The sequence below is a fragment of the Oncorhynchus nerka genome, linkage group LG24 (assembly GCF_034236695.1).
Source record: "Oncorhynchus nerka isolate Pitt River linkage group LG24, Oner_Uvic_2.0, whole genome shotgun sequence".
NCBI lineage: Eukaryota > Metazoa > Chordata > Actinopteri > Salmoniformes > Salmonidae > Oncorhynchus > Oncorhynchus nerka.
The window spans coordinates 20,562,077-20,568,528 of NC_088419.1; positions in this window are offsets into that span (position 1 = coordinate 20,562,077).

Here is a 6,452-nt window from a genome sequence, read left to right on the forward strand (position 1 = left end):
GTGATGAGGTGTCTTGAAGTCACAGCTGGCAGGTTGAAAACATATCTTCAAAATGCCTTTCATGAAGAAACGGCACTAAATTCACTCCATTTCAATTCACCTCGGAAAATAAAATCACAGCAGATCTTTAGAAAAGGACGCCATCTGGCATTTAAGACTTCATTGAGAGGGAGCTATAGTCTTTTGAGAAAGTTATTGTGTCAAAACTGTGCATACATTTTTTTCAGTCTTTATGGAGAAAATTACAGCAATGCAAAAAATGACTTCTCTCTTTGAATTTAGAGGGTCTTAGAACAAATTGTAAAATAACAGCTTTGGTTTCCCTTTGACGACATGTTCCTTTTCAACTCCTGTCTCAATCTCACACCCTTATAGCCCCTCCAGCTATAATTTCTGACAGTCAGAACCTCATCACTCTATCATTCCTCCAACCCCTTTACCTTTTGGAGAGTTCTGTTTCATCCTCCCTTTCCACCCACCCAGGTCTGGATGGGGGACAAGAACAAGAACGTGCAGTAATGCACAGCAGGTAATTTCATCACTCTATTTCAACCCATAGTTCCCTAGGAGCCCAGCAACAATTTCATTCCTCACCAAGTGCTCTTCGTCCTGTGGTCTCATCAATCATCATTCATATCGAGCAGGTCCTCTTCCTCACCTATTCAGAACAAGGCTTATGGGCCCTGGTCAAAAGTAGTGCACTTAAAAGGTATATGGTGCCATTTGGGAAGCACACCATGTCAAACAACATGGGGTTCATCTTCGACTGAGGACATGGACAGGTACGTGAGGATAACAGGCCTGCTCTTGACTGGTAAACCCATTCATGATTGGCTACAGGGCCTTGTATGAAATGCCATGGTCATTCATTCATTGTTTGTAAGATTGGACCACTGACCCTTATCACCAACACTATCATTATAGGTAGTCATATTAAGGCTGGTGTATGAGAGGGTTGGCCAATGGCCATCAGTACGAAGTGGAGTTACTTCTAATGGAAGGACTCCCTCTCCACATAGTGCCTCCACTCTCTCTTTCTCTCTCAGTCTCAGCCTAAAGTGAAACGTACTCGTGCAGGTCTTTGGGTTTTTCATTTGTCATTTGTGTTGAATGTGAAGTGGGAAGGTGAGAGAGACTGTCAGTGTGCAAGCCCACACACACAGATCATCATTCATTTGGTGAGCAGCTGTTATAGAAAAACAGGGACTCTTGGGAAGCTGTCAGATGTTCTGTGAATTGTTTCAGCCATTACATTTGTCATCTAACATCAGGCTTGACTTTCATTTCAAATATCCAGTGAAGTAGTAGTCTCTATTATTTGAACGGTCACCATATCTGGTGGTATCTGGTGGTGGAAGGTGCTGGTACGACACGGTTGTTAGCCCTGTAACACATCAAAACAGTCCCACATGCAGCGTACCTCATCTCTGGGTAAAGCTACATATCTCCATGAATTAATGTTTACTGCCACCTTGTGCGTCAAAGGTGCCCCTGCAGTATGTCTAACTAATAACACTATCATTTCTCTACGATTTTCATAGTATTGGAACATACCAAATAACGGTTTAGTTAATGTGTAATAAATAGCCACAGAAGAGGTACTGGTGACGGATAATGGGACCAAAATGATCTTAAAACACAGGATTATTATGGAAACAATGATGTGTTTCCGGTTTCCAAGACATAGATTAAGCCTAGTCCTGAACTGATAAGAATGTCCAATGGAGAATCTCTATTGAAAGTGTCATGGTAATTGACCCTAAAGGTCTACAACATGAAAAAAGAGCCATTCCACTGGAACCATTAACAGCAGAGATCCACATAGCACGTTGGGGGCGATGAAACAACAGAAGCCCATTCATTTTAAATTAAGGAAGCCAAGTGGGTGGGGGGGGGCCGTTGGGCCATGCGAGCATGTGCGAGGGACTAAGGTTGGAGAAAGTTTAACTTTATTAAAATATTCTGCAACATCGTGTCTGGTTGCAGTCAAGGTCACTACAGCTTCCAGCCCCTACTGGGCTGGCTGTTTCCACTGGGCACAGACGTCAGTTCTATCATTCAGCCTACAGTAGCAGCCAAGTGTGGTGTTCAATGTATGCCTACATTCCATGAGACTTTTTTTTTTAAACATGCAGGGCTTGACATTAACCTGTTGACGAACCAGACTTGTGGAGGTCTACAATTATTTTTACTGAGGTTTAGTTCTTCAGACAAGGAGGTGACTGAAAATGTTGCTGTGTTGTTTGATGCAAAAAACCACTTTACAAAATAAAATGCATTATTATTACCATACCATTATTACAGAGAATTCGACAAGTTATGCTACCCTCTGCCTATTGGCTACTTGGCTTATTCAAGCCTGTCTCAAAATACAACAGTGCCCCTTTAGACAAAAAAAAAACTCTACCCAACTCGCTTTTCAAAGATGTCTAGAAATGTACACATTTTGTGCTCTTGTAGGAAGCAATCACTCCCCTATTACTGACTACAAATTATCTATAACTGGGCTAATAACTCACTAACAAGCAAAGGATATGAACAAATATGCACAGGCGCATCTACTCACAACCGCTCATGCTGTAAACAGTCCAGTTCAAAGTGAATGGCACAGATCCATATATGGCAATGGTCTATTTGCATATGGGTCTGATTGGTTATGCCGCACCGGTCTGTGTATGTGTGTCAATGCAATAGAATTTTCCTTCGATGTGTTCTGCCAACAACAAAATGTCTTGCATTGTTAGTTTTGCATACTAAATCTTGCATAATTAATTTTATTTTGGTATGTTCATTGAAAGTGGCTAATACTGCGTTGATTCAATCATAATTCCCACCTTAAAGGGAAACGTTGATAGTGTTAACTAAGGCGGAAAACTCTAGCGTAGCTTAGAGGGAACATTGGTCCCAAATGGGCCCTGGTCAAATGTAGTGTACTACATAGGGAATAGAGTGCCATTTGGAACGCATCCACCCCTGCTACTTCTTATTCACTGATAGAAAAAACCTTTTGTGTTACCCTACTCATCAGCACATACTGTAGCCAACTCTCCTGTTATGATATCACCTCAAGCCCAAGACAAACTATTACTGGTAGTTCTGGTCCATGTACATGATATGCCTCTGTCAGCAGACATAAGAGAGAAAATGTGTTTGTGAGCAATAATTGTAGCAATACAGCAGCATGCAAGGAGTATGATTATAGCCTCCACCGTTTGTGGTGATGAGTTTGCAGACTTTGTTATTTTTAACTACGTGGCACTGAGTATCTGGTATTTAAACATAAATATTTATTGGGAGTTGTACATTTTTTTAAAAGTGACTCTCCCTGTACAGCAGTGGTATTCAAACTTTTTCAGCGGGGACCACATTTTTTCCACCAGAATATATATTTTTACATCAATAAATAACCTTCAATTCATCAAATGTTAATCTCTTATCAAAATGAAAAGAAACCTTTTTTTTAACTCAATAACCCCACTGCAGTTCCTCTAGGGGGATACGACCCCGACTTTCAAATACCACTGCTGTATTTAACAAATTAAGCAATAAGGCTTGAGGGGGTGTGGTATATGAACAATATACCACCACTAAGGGCTGTTCTTATGCACGTTGTTGTTAAATGCGGAAGACACATTTCAGTTGAATACATTCCGTTGGACAACTGACTAGGTATCCCCCTTTCCCTTTATATTGGCCATATACCACAAACTCCCAAAGTGCCTTATTGCTATTATAAACTGGTTACCAACAATAGAACAGTAAAAAAAAAAGTTTTGTAATACACGCGGTATTTGGTCTGATATACCACGTATATCAGCCAATCAACATTCAGAGCTCGACCGCCCAGTATATAATGTTTAATCTATTATTCTAAATGAGTATACCAGTAGCAGCCCACACATACAGTTGAAGTTGGAAGTTTACATACACCTTAGCCAAATACCTTTAAACTCAGTTTTCATAAATCCTGACATTTAATCCTGGTAAGAATTCCCTGTCTTAGGTTAGGATCACCACTTTATTTTAAGAATGTGAAATGTCAGAATAATAGAAGAGCGAATGATTTATTTCAGCTTTAATTTCTTTCATCACATTCCCAGTGGGTCAGAAGTTTACATGCACTCAATTAGTATTTGGTAGCATTGCCTTTAAATTGTTTTAACTTGGGTCAAACGTTTTGGGAAGCCTTCCACAAGCTTCCCACAATAAGTTGGGTGAATTTTGGCCCATTCCTCCTGACAGAGCTGGGTCAGGTTTGTAGGCATCCTTGCTTGCACACACTTTTTCAGTTCTGCCCATATATTTTCTATAGGATTGAGGTCAGGGCTTTGTGATGGCCACTCCAAAACCTTAACTTTGTTTTCCTTAAGCCATTTTGCCACAACTTTGGAAGTATGCTTGGGGTCATTGTCCATTTGGAAGACCCATTTGCAACCAAGCTTTAACTTCCTGACTGTTGTCTTGAGATGTTGCTTCAATATATCCACATAATGTTCCTCCCTCATGATGCCATCTATTTTGTGAAGTGCACCAGTCCCTCCTGTAGTAAAGCACCGGCACAACATGCTGCCACCCCCGTGCTTCACAGTTGGGATGGTGTTCTTCGGCTTGCAAGACTCCCCCTTTTTCCTCCAAACATATCGATGGTCATTATGGCCAAACAGTTCTATTTTTGTTTCATCAGACCAGAGGACATTTCTCCAAAAGGTACGATCTTTGTCCCCATGTGCAGTTGCAAACCGTAGTCTGACTTTTTTTTATTTTATAGAAAAAAACCTTGTTTTCTCCCCAATTTCATGGTATCCAATTGTTTAGTAGCTACTATCTTGTCTCATCGCTACAACTCCCGTACGGGCTCGGGAGAGACGAAGGTTGAAAGTCATGCGTCATCCGATACACAACCCAACAAAGCCGCACTGCTTCTTAACACAGCGCGCATCCAACCCGGAAGCCAGCCGCACCAATGTGTCGGAGGAAACACCGTGCACCTGGCAACCTTGGTTCGCGCGCACTGCGCCCGGCCCGCCACAGGAGTCGCTGGTGCGCGATGAGACAAGGATATCCCTACCGGCCAACCCCTCCCTAACCCGGACGACGCTAGGCCAATTGTGCGTCGCCCCACGGACCTCCAGGTCGCGGCCAGTTACGACAGAGCCTGGGCGTGAACCCAGAGTCTCTGGTGGCACAGCTGGCGCTGCAGTACAGCGCCCTTAACCACTGCGCCACACGAGAGGCCAGTCTGGCTTTTTTAATGGCGGTTTTAAAGCAGTGGCTTTTTCCTTGCTGAGCGGCCTTTCAGGTTATGTCGATATAGGACTCTTTTTTACTGTGGATATAGATACTTTTGTACTTGTTTCCTCCAGCATCTTCACAACGTCCTTTGCTGTTGTTCTGGGATTGATTTGCACATTTCGCACCAAAGTACGTTCATCTCTAGGAGACAGAACGCATCTCTTTCCAGAGCGGTATGATGGCTGCATGGTGTTTATACTCGCATACTATTGTTTGTACAGATGAACGTGGAACCTTCAGGCGTTTGGAAATTGCTCCCAAGGATGAACCAGACTTGTGGAGGTCTACAGGTTTTGGCTGATTTATTTTGATTTTCCCATGATGTCAAGCAAAGGGGCACTGAGTTAGAAGGTAGGCCTTGAAATACATCCACAGGTACACCTCCAATTGACTCAAATTATGTCAATTATGTCAATTATCAGAAGCTTCTAAAGCCATGATATCATTTTCTGGAATTTTCCAAGCTGTTTAAAGGCACTGTCAACTGAGTGTATGTAAACTTCTGACCCACAGGAATTGTGATACAGTGAATCACAAGTGAAATAATCTGTCTGTAAACAATTGTTGGAAGAATTACTTGTGTCATGCACAAAGTTGCCAAAACTATAGTTTGTTAACAATAAATTTGTTGAGGTGTTGAAAAACAAGTTTTAATGACTCCAACCTAAGTGTTTGTAAACTTCTGACTTCAACTGTAAACATATACTGGTTAGGGGAGGGAGAAAGTGGAGTGACTGCAAAGAGGAGTGGTGCATGTCTAAATGTCTGCTTAGTGTGCTTAATCTTTATGCTGTAATGCATGGCAGCTGGAAGATGTTTTGGGGTGGGGGTGCTGTCGATTGTTTGGGGTGGGGGGAATTTTTGTCAATTAGTATTTTTCTCTGCTCATAATGGCCTAGTGCAGTAATTTGGTGAGAACATTTTTTATGTTAAATTGTGATCTATCAGGGGGTGCTTCAGCACCCCTACATTCTGCAGCTATGCCATAATTCAGTGTGTGGGTGGTGATTGAATTGAACAATTCAGATAGCGAGAAATGTTTTTTATATGCTGTATACACCTCTGTGGTAAAAGACACTACAATATTATAACTTTAGAATGTGTAAATGGAAAGGCACAATATTTTGCCCAAATTACTCTCTCTCTCTCTTAAATGCTAC